Raw genomic sequence first — 16968 nt, forward strand, 5'->3', positions numbered from 1 at the left:
AGGACATCAAAAGCAGACTCGTTATGGCAAAAAAGGCATTTCTGGCCAAGAGAAGTCTACTAATATCAAATACCGGCCTTAATTTGAGGAAGAAATTTCTGAGGATGTACGTCTGGAGTACAGCATTGTATGGTAGTGAAACATGGACTGTGGGAAAACCGGAACAGAAGAGAATCGAAGCATTTGAGATGTGGTGCTATAGACGAATGTTGAAAATTAGGTGGACTGATAAGGTAAGGAATGAGGAGGTTCTACGCAGAATCGGAGAAGAAAGGAATATGTGGGAAACACTGATAAGGAGAAGGGACAGTATGATAGGACATCTGCTAAGACATGAGGGAATGACTTCCATAGTACTAAAGGGAGCTGCAGAGGGCAAAAACTGTAGAGGAAGACAGATATTGGAATACGTCAAGCAAATAATTGAGAACGTAGGTTGAAAGTGCTACTCTGTGATGAAGAGGTTAGCACAGGAAAGGAATTCGTGGCGGGCCACATCAAACCAGTCAGTAGACTGATGACCAAAGATACACCTAGCGAAACAAACCTAAGATACACTCCTGAAATACTGTCTGCTGCTCCTAGGGTTCTTTGAGCGGTGCTCCCTCTTACATTCCTCAGTATTTAAAACTGGATGCTTGGATTCTTATTACAGTGGCTCAAAATTCAGCACAGTGGGAGACCAGTTACTTACTGTGATGAGTTTAAATCCACTGACGTGTTTCCACCTGGGTAATGCGTTATTTTACCAGAGAACACTGTCAATAATGAAATATGATTATCCCTCGAATATTGCCCATCCTACGCTCAACTTTCCATCTAACTGGCACAACAGTATCTTCCTCACGAGACACTTCCATTGCAAGTGATTGCACAGATCCCCTTGGAAGATTCTTGAGCATTGTCTGATTCATGTATCTTCTGAACGCTACATACTTTTCCTCCTTGTACAGAAACTCAGAGTAGGGAGAGTCTTGCCTTCTCTCGTGCAAGTTGAACCATCTGTCGCTTTTCATGGCTCATGGAGAATGCCTCTCATCTCATTAGGCAGACTGAAAATCTGAGTCAAAGGTTTTCGATAATTTCAGTAATCAGTTTCCATTCCACTTCATGTCTTTAATTCTCTCCAATCTAGCGAGAATATTCGACGAGGGAATTTGCTTATGCAAGCGTGATTTTCCTCTGAATGAACTTTCCGCTTAACTCCGAAGTAGTATTCCTCCACAAAGATTTAGATGATGTGATGTATCAACGGTGCTAAGAATTCTCTTTGATTAATTATTGCCCTTCGTTTACTGTCATTGCACTTCGACATTCCATGACATGAGAGAGACTTATGAAATGGGAATAAATTACCTACTTCGGCCAGAATTCTCGTAGATTAATTTTTATCGCTAATTTCCTTCGTTTGCACTGCGGCGTTCCTTGATATTATTGAGACGTAAGGAGACCGTACGTTACAGTGAATGTCAAGGCTATAATTCTCATCACAACGAGCAATCGAGGAGACGAATACTTTCACAGAAATGAAATCAGAAGTAGAAAATTTTTCTCATTCTGTGCTGCAGCATTTCTTTACTTCGCCGTAAACCGACGTGGATGTAACATGGATATCTTTTGTATATGTCAGATGTGTAGAATATCTATAACATGAAAGCTATTAAGATAGTTACGTCATGTGAAACGGAAGTTTGCCATGAAACGTAAAATGACGAAACTTTCTTGCCTTTAACTGACTTCGGTCTTTTCCAGTTTTGGTTGTTACGTTATTGTTCAGCGGAAACAGCAAAGACAAACTGTAATTAATACCTTAACAGAGAAAAATATAACAAAATCAGAAGAGGAACCGGATACACAAGAACTCCGAATTAGTAAAACTTACATGATGTACATGAGCCTACAAGGTACCCAGAAACCATTTTATAGCACACAAGTGGTCAAGCGTACAATCAGTATAAAACACTTCAAGACTAGTCCGTATTCACGGTAACAGCTACACTGAAAACTGACTATACAGCAAACTACGTATTTTAGTTCCAATTTACCGTTCGTTCACTATATATATATACCATGATGCTCCATTCAGCAAGACTAAAAGACCGCTAATTTACACATCTGAAACTGACCATTTTATGCGTTTTAAACTTGTAAAAATATGAAAGCGGTTTTGAATGAAAAGCAAAATTATTTGATACACATAACAACCACAGTTGCCTCCATAAAATTCTATCGATTTGTATCTGGGTTGTGATAGTGGTAGATCTGAAGTAAAGTATGTTTCCTAGAACTGTAAGAGGTCAAACTATTTCGCGGGAGTTGAAGTGCCGCCAGCATTTCAAAAGTCTTACACGACGAAGCTACAATTTTTTTTATTTTTTGTTATCCGCGGCTGCGCGAAGTTCTTTACAGTTTCGCTTCCCGTCATAATATATTATGAGAAACTCGGAAGAACAAACTTTATGATTCTAAAAAGCTCTTCGAATATTTTAATTGAGGAATACCATTAAAAGTACAGTATATCCTATAACGTTTGGTCTGTATTTTTATCTTACCAGTAATCCGTGTGGTACGTGTATTAATAATAAATGGCTCTTTTGGTATCTAATTCAAAGACGTGCTACCAAAGGAATCCTAAAATATAAACAAATTCGGGCTGGAATCATGTTTTTAATACGTATACTGTGAAGGTGAGAAATAGCCATTGACCAGTGATTTTCTTTCAAATGATTAGTGTATATAAATTAGGCACAGGTAATGTAATGTGTGTCCTTTCGAACTGCGCTCCCTGTGTCAGTATTTCACGTTATTCACGATTTGTATGAATATCAACGTTTTCACGTCTATACTCTGCAACGATTCTTATAAATGATGAAGATTCCTGTTTCATTATGCATATGCAATATGTAAACATGACTGACACGTGGACAATGTCCCCTTAGAAGGAATGATTAAGCAGTGACGTGATTCATACTGTGCTGTCACATGAGAGAGGTATAATAGTTCCAAATTACTATTGTGAATAAATGCGCTCTGTCAAGAGCCCAGATGAAACATTTTGTCATTTCTAAAATTATATAAATATGTTGCAAAGGCCCTTTTGAGTATTTCAGGCGTCACCGATCCCATTCCTTTTGCCAGAGGACTGGCATATATAACCTTTCGTGTGGAGCTGTAATTTCTCTGATTTTATCGTCATGTCACACTGCCATAGACTCATATGTGTGAGTTCAACATGTTACTTGAGTCTTCTTGAAACGCCCTAATTTGTTTGACGAATTTGTACCTCTTTCGTGGGTAGAATATACAGGGTGGTCGGAAATTCTCGTTACAAAATTCTAGAACATGTAGAGGGTAGTGAGTACATAACGCCGGCCGGGGTGGCCGAGCGGCTCTAGGCGCTTCAGCTGGTACCACGCGACCGCTACGGTCGCAGGTTCGAATCCTGCCTCGGGCATGGATGCGTGTGATGTCCTTAGGTTAGTTAGGTTTAAGTAGTTCTAAGTTCTAGGGGACTGATGACGTCAGATGTTAAGTCCCATAGTGCTCAGAGCCAGTTGAACCATTTTTGAGTACATAACATTTTGCATAGGAACCCATGCCCGGAAACGTATCGTATCCGTTCTACGACAGTCTCAATGCAGATGATTATCTCATCCACACCCACGTGAGGAATGCACTTAGGCGTGACCCAGTACAATTGTTTCAATCCATTTGAAAAGAATACTGACTCGTTCCGTTATTACTTATGCATTTCCATTACAACTTACACCTTATGGCTTACATTAGTCGACAACAACAAGAACCCAGCATCTACGGCACCAGCCGCCACTTACCGATGCATTACAACAGCGGCTCGATGTGGCGACCGCCAACGTTTTTACACACATTACACCACCGAAGCCTGTTCTGGTACACTCACTCCATCCCACCTGGTGTCTGTCTCTTCAGTGTCTTCTGCAGCGGCCAGAACTCGTGCCAGCAGATCTTCCTCTGTCTCCACAGTTGTCTCATAAATTAGGCTCTTCATAAGACCCAACAAGAAATAGTTCATAGGGGTTAAATCTGGCAATCATGGCTGCCACGTGGTTATACCACCAAGGGCTATCCATTTTTCACCATATTCTTTGTTGCAATGTCTCCGGTCAGCCAGTGCAGAAACCACGTTTCCTGACGGACATTCAATGGCACATCTTCCAAGAACAGATCCAGTACGTGTCGTAGGAAGACTAAGTATGCGGGACCCGTGAGCTTGGACGGAAAGAGGTATAGTCCAATCACATGACCGTCCAGAACACCTGCCCACACATTAATTCCAAACCTGTCTTGAAATCCCTGAACATGCGTGGTATGAGGGCTTTCGTCCGCTCAGACATGGCTATTTCGAGCATTCCCTTGTGATCATAGTATGAAGGCTTTCACGACCGGATGACGTATCTTCTGGTAAACCTTCCGGGATGTAAGGTCGTGGTCCATGAAACTCTTCAGCTCCTAACGTTTCGTCCAGAGCTGCGCTGGACATCTTCAGAGGGGTGTTTCTCCTCCGGTGAATCTTGCAAACTCTGGACGAAACGTTAGGAGCTGAAGAGTTTCATGGACCACGACCTTACATCCCGGAAGGTTTACGAGAAGATATATTCCCTTGTGAACCTACATTCATCTGTGACGAGAAGTCGACGTGGAAAAAAAAAATGCTTCAAATGGCTCTGAGCACTATGGGACTTAACATCTATGGTCATCAAATGGTTCAAATGGCTCTGAGCACTATGGGACTTAACATCTTAGGTCATCAGTCCCCTAGAACTACTGAAACCTAACTAACCTAAGGACATCACAAACACCCAGTCATCACGAGGCAGAGAAAATCCGTGACCTGCCGGGAATCGACGTGGAAACAGGTGTGTCGATGCAACGGTGCAGGAACTATGTGCACAAGGCGACGCGTTGTGGAAAGTCTGTTGGACCCATAACGTGTACCCTTTGTAAGTGGTACAGATGTAATTGTTGCTCATGCAGGTCGTCCAAGACGATACTGTGACTAACAGCCACTGCACGCGCAATTGTTCGCGACCTCGTTGACGGGCTATCTTCAATGCGACGCAGTACAACTTCTTCAAATTCGGGAGTGCGGCGTCGCCGTGGAACACCACAGTCCTGCCTCCTCACGAAGAAGGTAACCGTTTCTCGTAGCCGTTGTGTAACTTGGGCAAACAATTTGTGCGATGGAGTGTGACGGTGTGGGAAACGTTCGCAATACTGCCGACTAGCAGCTCTTCCGTTAACTCCAGCTTCGCCATGCACAAGGATCATGTCTGAGTATTCCGCAAACGTTTACTGCACCACTATCGGTGATGCACAGCAAAGCGGACAATAAGTGACATGTGGGAATCGTTTGACGTAGTACACGTCATCGTGTCTGCCCTGTTGCATACCAAGACAGGGATCTCTGAGACGTTTCTCTTGCCCTAAGTAGACGTTGACGAGGTACACATATGAACTGAAACTGTCGTAGATCGGAAACGATATGATTCCGGACATGGGTTCCTATTCAAAATGTTCTGTACTCACTACCCTCTACATGTCGTAGATGTTTGTAACGGGAATTTCCGACCACGCCGTATGTATATATAGAGTTTTTGAAATTTATTTTTCTGGCGCCAAAAATCGCGACAACCGGTTGTTTGCGGTATTTTATCTTTAAATCTCTTCGGCCACACCCTTCAAGTTATGCTGACTGATCAAAAGTAGCCAGACTCTTTTCAGTGGGCATTAATAGGGGGTGCGACCACCATTCGCCGTTGCGATGATCTCTACATTTAATTAGATCTGAAATTCTGCGGAGGTATGGCAGACTGTTCTTCCTTTTCAGATTGATTCGATTCAGTGTTGGGGAACCTTAGCTTACTTTTACTATATTTTTCTCGTTCTCACTTCCTGTGTGTGATGTAGCATCCGATTCAGAGTTTGTGTTTGTATCTGTGTCGTTTCTATGTACTGGTAATCTGTCATATGTGGAGCCTATCTTATTCTAGCGTTTTTCCTTTCCTATGTGTATGCTGCATATAGTGCTCGCGATGCTTCGTCTGTGACGTTGCTTAAAGATTTGGAGTCATCTTCTCTGCGTACTAACTGTCCTATGTACTGGTTCCCTAAACTCAGTCTTACATGTCCTAGGATATGGCAGTGAGCACTGTGTGCTCAGGTGTGCCATTGTCGCCACAGGCACAAGTGTGAGACTGTTTTAGGCCAGACCTGCGGAAATGCACAGAATACGGTCCGTGGCCTGTAAAAAAGTTCACTATGCCTCGTGTAGGATTTATGTATTCATCCGCACTCGGATACTGGTGAAGAAAGAATACACTCTTCTTTCCTCATCGGCTGTGTCCCATTCCGACTGCCAATTATCAGTTCCCCACTTGTTAATTTCCGTTTCTCGATCATGTCTTGTCCAGTTATTTCTCTTGTTTCGTTGCGTGTTCACCTTTTCAGCCAGTAGGTCACCGCTCTGTGGCGGATTGTAATATCTAAAGGAAAAACTATCGGTACAACCTGCGGTTGTTGCAATTGCAGTACGTGCATTGAGACAAACAAGCAGTTCTCGGCAGAGCCAGGAGCTAGTACCTCGAGAAACTGGTATTTTATAATACTGTCAGCCATGTGTCACTACGGTCTACGCAGGCCGTGGCCGCTGTGTTGACACAACTGCCTCGTGGGTGTATTGATGTCTCTTCCAGACCGGGCAGTCGGCGATCCCAGTGCAAGCGAGGAAGGGGCTCCTGCATGTCAGGAGTAACTAGTAACTCTTTTAGCAGCTGACATTTCCACACTGTTCTTCATGGTTCATACAGTACACTCTGCGGTTACGAGCGATGCGCAGGGTGTATTTGCTAGCCACAAATTCTGCACCGAAATTGTGATTGTCGTGTAATGGGTTGGGGTTGTTTATTGGTAGCAAACAGAAGTGAGGGTGTTTGTGCTGTGATTTGCAGCAGCTTTGCTTCTTAACTCAACGCTATGTGCGTGATCAATTTTGTTAACACCAAGATGTCTTTTTTGAACTACACCTTGAGGGTGACTGCTGGATATTCATCTTGTTACCTATTCTACGTGAATAATTAATTGTTTGTGTTACTGTATAAGAATTTATTATGGTATATGTGTAGATATACTGGTAGTGTTTCGTGTATTTTGTTGTTCTAGTTGTCTGGTGATAGCAGTAGTAGATCAAAACACCGCCACTTCTTAGTTCATCTCCAATTTGTGTTATAGGCTACCAGTTCCGGTGGTTTAAGACGCTGTCCTTAGGCCCTCTATGCTGTATAGTAGCAGAATTTTCCAATGACAAACGTATCTATGTAATATGCCAAAATGACCATTCTTCACGCCAGCTTATACACGCACCATCACTTCGTGATTTGTGATCGAGGTTTATTGTGTGCTAATGTCTCGCGTGTTCTTGATATTTTTTACGTTCATATCAGATATTGTCCTACCGTTCAGCAAGCAAGAATTTATGCACCTAAATTAATGTTAGTTGAGTGTTATGATCCTACTTACTGGCAGAAGAAAAGCTGTGAGTACCGGGCGTGAGTCGTGCTTTGGTAGCTCAGATGGTAGAGCACTTGCCCGCGAAAGGCAAAGGTCCTGGGTTCGAATCTCCGTCGGGCACACAGTTTTAATCTGCCAGGAAGTGTCATACCAGCGCACACTCCGCTGCAGAATGAAAATTTCATTCTGGAAACACCCCCCAGGCTGTAGCTAAGCCATGTCTCCGCAGTATCCTTTCGTTCAGGAGTGCTAGTTCTGCAAGGTCCGCAGGAGAGCTTCTGTAAAGTTTAGGAGGTAGGAGACGAGGTACTGGCAGAAGTAAAGCTGTGAGTACCGGGCGTGAGTCGTGCTTCGGTAGCTCAGATGGTAGAGCACTTGCCCGCGAAAGGCAAAGGTCCCGAGTTCGAGTCTCAGTCGGGCACACAGTTTTAATCTGCCAGGAAGTTTCATATCAGCGCAGACTCCGCTGCAGAGTGAAAATCTCATTCAGGTCTAAAAGTTGTTTTGTATGTTTTACTACTGAAATTGTCTCAAATATTATGAGTGGTTATTTCCCAGGACTGGGCATTGTAAATTGTTAATGTTGATGGCCAGTAATGTATATTACGGTGAAGTTTGAATGTTATTCTTTTATTTTGTAGAATACATTTTTATGTCGACTGTATGGACACTTACTTAAGCATCTTTACAGGCTGCAGAAATATTTTGTTTTGGTGAGAGTCTATATTTTGTCGATGTTACGTAAATGATAAATTGAGGTCTACGTCCACACAACCCCAAGCATGAATCCCACTTAACCTGAATCCTACACTGCGATACCTATTGTTAAAATGTTATGTTAACATGTGTATTTTGTTTCGAATCTAAGGTATAAATAACCTACTTAGGTCTAAAAGTTGTTTTGCATTGTATGTTTTACTACTGAAATTGTCTCAAATATGATGAGTGGTTATTTCCCAGGACTGGGCATTGTAAATTGTTAATGTTGATTTTAGTAGTGATATTAAAGTCTACGAAGTAATGTTATTATGTTTTGCTTGCTGTGGTGTGTGCATTAAATGTTTGCCAGGTTTAGTGGAAATTCCACCTCAATCCCGCTTAGCGAGAGTTGCCCGAGCCTGCTCGCTAAGCCACGAGAACCGTTCCAGGTTCACTTAAGTCTTATCTGCTTCAGCTATTAAGAGTTGTCTGATCTTAATGGTTTGACAGAGCGGGTTCAGGGGAATAGAACCCCTTTCAGAATTCCGAATTGGATTTAAGCGTTCCTCGGCCGATTTTTTTAACGCATTGAGACCCTCACTCAGGTGTTCCCCAGTGACCATTTGCGTGGCCTGGAACTTCTGCTATTAACGACAGTTGAGGTAACTCACAACGTTATCAGATGTGTTTTATGTCCCTAAACGTCTATGGTCTCCACGCTTACAGGAAACGTGTGTCATAAACAGAATACACGCATCTACAATATTCCAAAATCTCGAAAAACCGTGGTCTGATGATGAAATCTGTAGCGTGAAACGCTCAATTTCTGACTTGTTGCTAATAGTATGGGTAGAGGCGGTATTCTAAATGTGGTAGAAAATTCAAAGAGATGCTGTAGGTGTGTAAAATATACCAGCGGCGAGATACATTCAATACCTACAGTGTGTGAGAGCAATGGTAACGTTACTGACCACAGCGCCTCTTACACGTACTAAGACAATTTCTCGAAATTCCTTCATCAAAGAAAAAAAGAAAACTGCATTAAATATTGTACAATTCGAATCAAAAACAAGTTTCAAATGAGTAATTAGGTTGTACATACCCTCGGTGTAGCGAAGAAACTAAAATCACGTATTGAAGACAAATGTTAAGGTCCAGATTATGTACTAGTTAGGTTCCTAGAATCACTGGTGGTGTTCTAGGTTCACTTGACGTCGTAGGTTGCTGTACAAAGTTTGAGGATTCAGTGAGCAATTGATGTTTCCCCACAGACGCACTATGGGGATTTTTCAGGTGGTATTAGTAGTTGAGGAGTTATTATGGTATGCCGTTCTGAGACGGTATAAGGCCTGAGCTTAGTAGTGAAGTCTACCAAACTTCGAGAGAGCATTTGAAAACCCACACTTTATTTGATAGTGTACTATCTTGCCATTCATCTTCCCATTTCTTTAGGACGTGGCGTCTAATGTGTGCCCATAATGCAGGAACTGGAAGCTATAGTTCTAATGTTCCCATCCCCACCGCCTCTTTGGTCAGTTTATCAGGCAGCTCATTACCTGGAATTCCGACGTGAGCCGGCTTTCAGAGAAAGATGGTGGATTTCTTTTTACAGTAGAAGGTGTACAGATGGTCATGGGTGGCAGAGACCAGTGGCTGTTTTGGATAGCACTTGTCTGTTGTTTGTAGTACACCCAAGGAGTCACCGCATATGATGAAATTATGTCGAGAGCAAGTTATTACGTTTTGAAGAGCTCAGGGTACAGTTATAACTCTGCAGTATAAATAGTGCATTATTGTGGTAGAGAACTTTGTTCTCGATTCCGGTTGTGTACTAACGTACAGCCGACTCGTACATTATCTTTGCAACTGTCTTTGTAAAGAAGATTAAAATGTGGGTGTTCTTGGATAACTGAGTAACATAGACAGCGATACAAACAGGGAGCTGTCTCGTCTTTGGTGTCGTGCCACAGTTTCATCCTTACTACTGGTTGGGGGACACACAATGAAGAAGTTCGCAGTTCGGAGTATTGCATACTGGTAATCAGCACATGCTGGTGGAGGAGCTGCAGTCTAAGCTTGTTCCACATCGAGAGAATTTTACACAGCAATGCATTCGGATATTCCGACTGGAATGAACCACCCCCTCTGAAACCAATTTTAAGCTGTAAGGAAAATATTTTGCAACAAAACAGTGAGCTGGACCTGCGTAGCCACTGCTTTCACTTCCATATGAGCCATCTTAGCACGATCCACGTCTTGATTTCCTAGAATACTGCCGAATACTACGTCACTGAGTTTGCCTAAAAAGGAATTGGCATTTTAATTGATAGGAGGACGGGGCACAGAGAACTTACTCGTACAATCTCTGACTAGCAAACTTAATTTTAGACTGAGGGAGAGGTCAGAAATATGCATCAGTTTTTTATATTATTTGGAAAGAAGAAGAAGTGACAGGATTATAGGACATTTGTTAAGATATCAGGGAATAGCCTGTAATAATGGAACGTTGTGATCGATAATAGAAGCAAAACTGAAGAAAGATTAGAATACGTTCGTGGGAATTGTCGACCTGGTAAACGGGTTTGACTGGGTAAAATAGTGCAAGATGTTAGAAATTCTGAGAAAAGTAGGTGTAAGCTATATGGAAAGGCGTGGTATGTAATATATACAAGTTCCAAAAGGAAACAATGAGAGTGGGAGGCCAAGAATGAAGTGCTCGGATTAAAAGGGTGTAAAACTGGGATGCAGTCTTTCGTCCCTAATGATCTAGCTGTACATGTAAGAAGCAACGACGGAAATAAGAGAAAGATTCAAGTGCGGGATTAAAATTCAGGGTGAAAATAGATCAGTGATAAGATTCCCTGAAGACATTGCTTTCCTCAGTGAAAGTGAAGGAGAATGTAGGATCTCTGCAGGGAATGAACAGTCTGATGAGTACAGAATACGGACTGAGAATGGATCGAAGAAAGAAGAAAGCAATGAGAAGTAATAAAAACGAGAACCGCGAAAAACTTAACATCAGGACTGACGATCATGAAGTAATTCTGTCACCTAGGCAGTAAAATACCCCATGACGGTTGGAGAAAAGAGGGCATAAAAAGCAGACTAGAACTGGCAAAAAGGGTATTTCTGACCAGAAGAAGTATCAAAGAGAGGTCATAAATCGAGGAAGAAATTTCTAAACATGTACGTTTTGAGAAGAGCAGTGTACGGCAATAAGACATGGGCTCTGGGAAAACCGGAATAGAAGAGAACTGAAGCAGATGTGGTGCTTCAGACGAAAATTGGAAACTAGGTATAGTGATGCGGTAAGGAACGAAGAGGTTCTCTGCAGAGTCGGCGAGAAAAGCATATATGCAGAACACTGAAAAGAAGGTACAGGACGATAAGACACGTTAAGATAGGAGTGAATAACTTCCATGGTACTAGAGGGTAAAAGCTTCAGCGGAAGACAGAGGTTGGAATACATCCGCCTAACAATGAAATAAATGAATGTCGTGTTACACCAGGGTCCGGTGCAAGTCTTTCAATTGGACGCCACTTAGGCGGCTTATGTGTCCTGGAAACCAACGGCACATGGCTTTCCCCGGATGGTGAGCCATCCAAGTACTAGCAGGGCCCAACGTTGCTAAACTCCGGCAAGCGGGCGAGCACCGATGTTACCAACGTGGCAAGGCCGTTGGCAGCAAATAATTGAAGACATATGTTGCAAGTGCTTCTCTGAGATGAAGTGGTTGCCACAGAAGAGGCATGAGGCATTCAAGAGACTGATGACTCAAAAAACAGAAAAACAAAAGAAAGTAGGTCACTGCAGCAAAGAGAATGAAAAATCACCTTTTCTGGACACTTACACTCTCTGATATGGAAGCACTTGTTCACACGAGCTATTTGCGTTTCATATTAGGTCTTGAAAAACTCTTTACAGTGATATGTAGACCGGTAGAACGAAATAAACCTAAATAAGCGGTTACCCGAATGTTTGTTTCTGATATTCTGTTTATAACATCACTACTAATCACTTAATATCATATGCACAAAAGTCCTAACAATAGGGACTAAGTGAGTGAATTTTCCGATTAATGTCTCATATAAGTACAGTTAATAATAAAAATAAACTGCTAACCGCAGCCGTACTTACGTCTTGCAAGATTACTGGTAACACACACCTGTAACAAAAAGTTGTGTATCAAGAATGAGAACAACAAAGACAAGCCATGAACAGTAAAAATTATGGACTTTGTGATAACCTGAAAAATTAAAGGAAGTCATAACATGATTACTAGAATTACTACTATTTGCACGTAAAATTATATTCCGAAGGTTGTTTTACAGCACTTGACGGAAGGTGCTTCGTATAATATTATAATTTCCCCCCTATTCCGTTCCATTTGCGAATGGAATTCGAAAAGGAAGACTGCCACCAAGTGAGATACACAAGTCAGGGAGACTGGGGATCAAATCTCTCTTCCATCGTCAATGCATTAATGCCACTGCTGTGCTCAGAAAAAGACATAGACGATCCTCGTCTTCAGTTCTTTACTAATACGAGGTAGTTTCTATCTCTAATAACGTCGTTGATAGGACGATCAACATTAATATTTCCTTTTCTTTTAAGAAATACCGTAACGAAGCTCTAGGAAACCTTTCCACGTGAATCACTTGAGTACAAAAGACAGCTCCGCGAATGGACTGCCCTTTTTTACCTTAAAACTAAACTCCGTCCGACCAGCCCTTGGAAGGCCCGATGGTACCGATTGGCCGCCGTGTCATCCTCAGACCACAGGTGTCACTGGTTGCGGACATGGAGGGGCATGTGGTCAGCACACCGCTCGCCCGGCTGTATGTCAGTTTAAGTGACCGGAGCCGCTACTTCTCAATCAAGTAGCTCCTCAGTTTGCCTCACAAGGGCTAAGTGCACCCCGATTGCCAACAGCGCAGACCGCAGACCGGATGGTCACCCATCCAAGTGCTAACGCAGTCCGACAGCGCTTAACTTCGGTGATCTGACGGGAACCGGCGTTTCCACTGAGGCAAGGCCGTTGGCCCTTTTTTAGCATATGTACACTGTATTACCGTCGTCTGTGTATGTTCACATCGCTATCCTGTGACTTTTGCTGCCTCAGAGTAAATTAACGTTTGAACATGAAGGGCTACATTTACATTGTAAATGAAATGTAGAATTAATGCGTCGATTATTAAATACAAATACGGGCACACTTGATGTCTGATAATTGCAGTGCCATGTACCATGAGTGGGAAAGAATGGTTTGACTACACTGTACATATTTTTTTGGCGTAGAACCCGAAAATTCATTAAAATGAGGTGGGGGGGTTGAACATTTGATAATATATAGTTGACCTCGCCAACGTAAGGGAGGCGCTTAGATGGCCCCCAGTTATAGCACAGACAGATCTTCCCTTTACTAACTTTTCATGTACAATAATTTTTTTCGTATGATGGGGTCGTTCTGGAGGTATTTTGTTGTCTCATGTTAAAACAAACACACTGTATAAAATCTTCGTACACCCATAATTGAAATGGACGATTTGGGACGTCAGCTAGTATAATATATGTTAAAAAATAACGAAATTCCTCCAGCTGTATTAAGGTGTTGGTTTTATTAGCGACTAGTTTCAATGTTGTTACATCATCTTCAGGCCATAGTTGTTGACAGCGACCGTATGTGTCTAACACTATTAGTCAGTGGTGAGATAGGCGTGTTCCATGCGGAAGGCAGGTAGTAACTACCTGGCCCATCAAAAGTAGTCGCCAATAAAACAGCTGGAGGAATTTCGTCATTTTTAACATTGTATACAAGGTTTGTTAATTTATTCATAACCCAATAGACTACCTTAAATGTCCCCTTACTAATTTATCATGTACAATATTTTTTTCGTATGATGCGTCGTTCTCGAGGTATTTCGTTGTCTCATGTTGAAACAAACACAATGTATAAAATGTTTGTTAATTTCTTCATAACACAATAGACTCCCTTACATGGATTACTTCATGTCGTACTTCAAAAAAGTAACGACCGAAACAGTGTATAAGGTCCAGATGATAGAAATTCCTTAATTTCATGAACAGATAAAGTTCAGCACGAACCATTCACACCGTCCACGTGTCGAGACAACAGTAGCTACCGTCCTGAGCACTGGACGCATCGCTCTCGGTCTCTCAAGCGTACAGCTACGACAGATAAATTCTGCCTCGGCGCTCTCTGAAAACGCTGGAGTTTAGGAGAGAAGTGGTAGCAGCAAATATTACGGCTACGGGAAAAACAAACGTCGTAAATGTCGTCCGGGTGAGTGGGACGGACGGCAGGGATTAGAGCTCGGAGCTGTCCGCCGCCGGTAGCACAGTAAATACGGCCGGCCGCCCGTGGAGGCGGTAGCTGCCGCGTGGGCGGCAGGATGCGGTGTGGGGCGGGGCGGCGCGAGTGAGGCATTCATTCTTCCCGCAGGAGTCGGCGTCGGAGCACCGCGCAGCCCACCGTGGTCCTACACGCGTCGTCGAAGCGTCACCGCACGCTTAGCTGGAGACAGTGGCCGCGCGCTATGCAGCAGGGTTGCTAAAACTTTGTCCACCGGAACACTGGTGGTCCACACCAAGTGAATAAAAGCTCCACGAAGAAGTGTTAGTAACAAGGCGTTTTGTTCGTCACTTGTGTAATATTAATTATTCTTAAATTTTTATTATGATTTTTGTGTCATTATTTATAATTTACCGCTGAAGCAATCACTGAATAAAAAAAAATTATCATTTTACAATTTTTTGTTAACCTTCAAAATAAACGAGATGTTTCAGTGGAAAATTTGGGCATCTTTACTCTAGAGCCCCACCCGACTCCCCCCCACCCCCCTCACCCCCCCAGAACCATGGACCTTGCCCTTGCTGGGGCGGCTTGCGCGTCTCTGTGATACAGATAGCCGTACCGTAGGTGCAACCACAACGGAAGGGTTTCTGTTGAGAGGCCAGACAAACGTGTGGTTCCTGAAGAGGGACAGCAGCCTTTTCAGTAGTTGCAAGGGCATCAGTCTGGATGATTGACTGATTTGGCCTTGTAACAATAATCAAAACGGCCTTGCTGTGCTGGTACTGCGAACGGCTGAAAGCAAGGGGAAACTACAGCCGTAATTTTTCCCGAGGGCATGCAGCTTTACTGTATGGTTAAATGATGATGGCGTCCTCTTGGGTAAAATATTCCGGAGGTAAAACAGTCCCCCATTCGGATCTCCGGGCGGGGACTACTCTGGAGTGCGCTGTTATCAGGATAAAGAAAACTGGCATTCTACGGATCGGAGCGTGGAATGTCAGATCCCTTAATCCGGCAGGTAGGTTAGAAAATTTAAAAAGGGAAATGGGTAGCTTGAAGTTAGATATAGTAGGAATTAGTGAAGTTCGGTGGCAGGAGAGACAAGACTTCTGGTCAGGTGAATACAGGGTTATAAATACAAAATCAAATAGGGGTAATGCAGGAGTAGGTTTAATAACGAATAGGAAAATAGGAATGCGGGTAAGCTACTACAAACAGCATAGTGAACGCATTATTGTGGCCAAGATAGATACGAGGCCCACACCTGGCACAGCAGTACAAGTTTATATGCCAACTAGCTCCGCAGATAACGAAGACATTGATGAAATGTATGATCAGACAAAAGAAATCATTGATATAGTGAAGGGAGACGAACATTTAATCGTCATGGGTGACTGGAATTCGACAGTAGGAAAAGGAAGAGAAGGAAACGGAGCTGGTGAATATCGAATGGGATTAAGGATGAAAGAGGAAGCCACCTCGTAGAATTTTGCACGGAGTATAACTTAATCATAGCTAACACAGTTCAAGAAGCATAAAAGAAGGTTGTATACTTGGAAGAAGGCTGGAGATAATGGAAGGTCTCAGATAGATTATATAATGGGAAGACAGAGATTCAGGAAGCAGGTTTTAAATTGTAAGACATTTCCAGGGCCAGATGTGGACTCCGACCACAATCTATTGTTTCTGAACTGTAGATTAAAACTGAAGAAACAGCAAAAAGGTGGGAATTTGAGGAGATGGGACCTGGATAAACTGAAGGAACCAGAGGTTGTAGAGAGCTTCAGGGAGAGCATTAGGGACCAATTGACAAGAATGGGGTAAAGAAATACAGTAGAAGAAGAATGGGTAGCTTTGAGAGGTGAAATAACGAAGGTAGCAGAGGATCAAGACGAGGACTAATAGAAATCCTTGGTTAACAGATGAGATATTGAATTTAATTGATGAAAGGAGAAAATACAAAAATGCAGTAAATGAAGCAGGCAAAAAGGAATAGAAACGTCTCAAAAATGAGATCGACAGGAAATGCAAAATGGCTAAGCAGGGATGGCTAGAGGACAAATGTAAGGATGTAGAGGCGCATATCACTAGGGGTGCGTTAGATACTGCCTACCTGAAAATTAAAGAGACCTTTGGAGAAAAGAGAACAACTTGCATGAATATCAAGAGCTCAGATGGAAGCTCAGTTCTAAGCAAAGGAGGGAATACAGATAGGTGGAAGGAGTATATAGAGGGTCTATACAAGGGTGATGTTCTTGAGGACAATATTATAGAAATGGAAGAGTATGTAGACGAAGAAGAAGTAGGAGATATAATACTGCGGTGAATAGTTCGACAGAGCACTTAAAGACCTAAGTCGAAACAAGGCCACAGGTGTTGAAAACATTCCATTAGAACTACTGACAGC

The 16968-nt window shown here is 42.6% G+C and overlaps 1 pseudogene; it reads right to left on the reverse strand.

Annotated features, from left to right (window-relative positions):
* Window positions 1–13168: 13168 nt before the first annotated feature.
* LOC124552380 lies at window positions 13169–13288 on the reverse strand (annotated as a pseudogene).
* Window positions 13289–16968: the final 3680 nt, after the last annotated feature.

The sequence above is a fragment of the Schistocerca americana genome, chromosome 1 (genome assembly GCF_021461395.2).
Source record: "Schistocerca americana isolate TAMUIC-IGC-003095 chromosome 1, iqSchAmer2.1, whole genome shotgun sequence".
NCBI lineage: Eukaryota > Metazoa > Arthropoda > Insecta > Orthoptera > Acrididae > Schistocerca > Schistocerca americana.